Source organism: Chlorocebus sabaeus, chromosome 9, assembly GCF_047675955.1.
Source record: "Chlorocebus sabaeus isolate Y175 chromosome 9, mChlSab1.0.hap1, whole genome shotgun sequence".
Classification (NCBI taxonomy): Eukaryota; Metazoa; Chordata; class Mammalia; order Primates; family Cercopithecidae; genus Chlorocebus; species Chlorocebus sabaeus.
In genome coordinates, this window is record NC_132912.1 from 28,226,524 (window position 1) to 28,229,150 (window position 2,627).

Sequence of the window (2,627 nt, forward strand, 5' to 3'; positions counted from 1 at the left end):
CAGAATAATAAAGCTTTCTGATTCATTTTTCTTCTTTTTTCTTTTCTTTCTTTTTCTTATTTTTTTTTTTTTTTTTTTTTTTTTTTGAGGCGGGATCTTGCTCTGTCACCAAGCTAGAGTGCGGTGGCATGATCTTGACTCACTGCAACCTCCACCTCCTCGGTTCAAGCAATTCCCATGCCTCAGCCTCCTGAGTAGCTGGGACTACAGCGCCACCTCGGCCGGCTAATTTTTTGTATTTTAGTAGAGATGGAGTTTCACCATGTTGGCCAGGATAGTCTCAATCTCCTGGCCTCATGATCCCCCGGCCTTGGCCTCCCAAAGTGCTGGGATTCAAATCAACCTAACCCTGAAGACAAAACAAGACAAGCACAATCATATAAATCAGGAAGGAAGAAGGAAGAAGGAAGGAAGGGAGAGAAAGGTAAGAGAGGAAAAGGAAAGGGAAGGGAAAAGAAAGAATATAATGGAATTACGGACTAATCATTATTTTTCAAACTCAAGGAATTTATTTTAAAACCACAGCTAACATCATACTTGACCATGAGACTAAATGCTTTCTCCATCAGATTAGACACAAAATATTGTGATATCACAGGTCTGTCTTTAATTCAAAATGAACTATCCAAATAATACTCAGAAATAGTGACCAAAAATAAAGGACACAAATGTAAATGACTCCCATGAGACAATGGTGTATGATAAACTTGACGTACTTACAAATTGACACCAGCTCTTCATTAGCAAAGAAAATGGAATAAAGAGTCATGTCAAAGCAGTAGTTTTCCCCATAATAAAGGAAAACAGAGTATACACAATGGGTTAGAAATATCCAGAACTTGCCACATAATACCAATAAGAAAATCTCAATTCACAAAATCTCATTTTTCAATGGCCCATTAATCACAGAACAATTAAACACTGCACAAAAAATAAATTTCAATTCACCTATAGACCCAACACACTTTAAAACGGATAGAGAAAATTTTATTAACTGTATTGGGATAAAAACACTTCCCATTAAACCTCAGGTACCATGGCTTAAAGAGTATGTAAAGAATTCTCAACACAACTTTTCCTTGCAAAAGAAGTAGAAACATGGCTGAGCAGGGTGGTTTACGCCTGTAATCCCAGCCCTTTGAGAGGTTGAGGTGGGCGGATCACCTGGGGTCACGAGTTTGAGACCAGCCTGGCCAACTTGGCAAAATCCCGTCTCTACTAACAATATAAAAATCAGCCAGGCGTAGTGGCAGGCACCTGAAGTCCCAGCTACTTGGGAGGCCAAGGCAGGAGAATCGCTCGAATCCGGGAGGCAGAGTTTACAATGAGCCAAGATGGCGCCATTGCACTCCAGCCTGGGCAACAGAGTGAAACTCTATCTCAAAAAAAAAAAAAAAAAAAGTAGAAATCCATCGTCCAGAAATCCTCTTTAAAATGAGCCACTGATAAACACCATATATTGATAACTTTGTATAATAATTCATTTGTGTTGGAGTTTTGAGCCTTTTACAATAATTAATTTACATCAGGTTTTCCAAAGTACTTACATTTGTAGGATTTCTTTCCAGTGGGAGTTTTCACAAGATTTTTAAAGTAATTATTAAAATGGAAAACTTGCCCTTGCTGCCACCAACATGGAGAATTTGTATCGTGTCCCGTTCTTAGTGCTCAAATGTCCCAACCTGAAGCTGAAGAAGCCGCCCCGCTTGCACATGCCATCGGCCATGACTGTGTATGCTCTGGTAGTGGTGTCTTACTTCCTCATCACCGGAGGAATAATTTATGATGTTATTGTTGAACCTCCAAGTATTGGCTCTATGACTGATGAACATGGGCATCAGAGGCCAGTAGCTTTCTTGGCCTACAGAGTAAATGGACAATATATTATGGAAGGACTTGCATCCAGCTTTCTATTTACAATGGGAGGTTTAGGTTTCATAATCCTGGACCAATCGAATGCACCAAATATCCCAAAACTCAATAGATTTCTTCTTCTGTTCATTGGATTCGTCTGTGTCCTACTGAGTTTTTTCATGGCTAGAGTATTCATGAGAATGAAACTGCCAGGCTATCTGATGGGTTAGAGTGCCTTTGAGAAGAAATCAGTGGATACTGGATTTGCTCCTGTCAATGAAGTTTTAAAGGCTGTACCAATCCTCTAATATGAAATGTGGAAAAGAATGAAAAGCAGCAGTAAAGAAATATCTAGTGAAACAACAGGAAGTGTATTGAAGCTTGGACTAGAATTTCTTCTTGGTACTAAAGAGACAAGTTTATCACAGTATTTTTTTTCCTGCTGACCTATTGCTATACCAACAATGTTGAGTGGTATTTTCTTTTTAGTTTTTCATTTCTTAAAGAAAATATACTCCATATCTACAACTATAAAACCAAATAAAGTGATTGTTTTTTACAACCTCCTAAACATTTTTTGGAGATGACATTTCTGATTTTCAGAAATTAACATAAAATCCAGAAGCAAGATTCCATAAGCTGAGAACTGTGGACAGCTGATCAGCTTTACCTATGGTGCTTTGCATTTAACTAGAGTGTGTGATGGTAGATTATTTCAGATACGTATGTAAGACTGTTTCCTGAACAGTAAGATGTATGAAAGGAGCAGAAAT

General features: G+C 38.3%; 1 pseudogene; it reads left to right on the forward strand.

Moving 5' to 3' along the window:
* Positions 1-1,619: 1,619 nt before the first annotated feature.
* LOC103238050 (oligosaccharyltransferase complex subunit OSTC pseudogene) lies at positions 1,620-2,413 on the forward strand (annotated as a pseudogene).
* Positions 2,414-2,627: the final 214 nt, after the last annotated feature.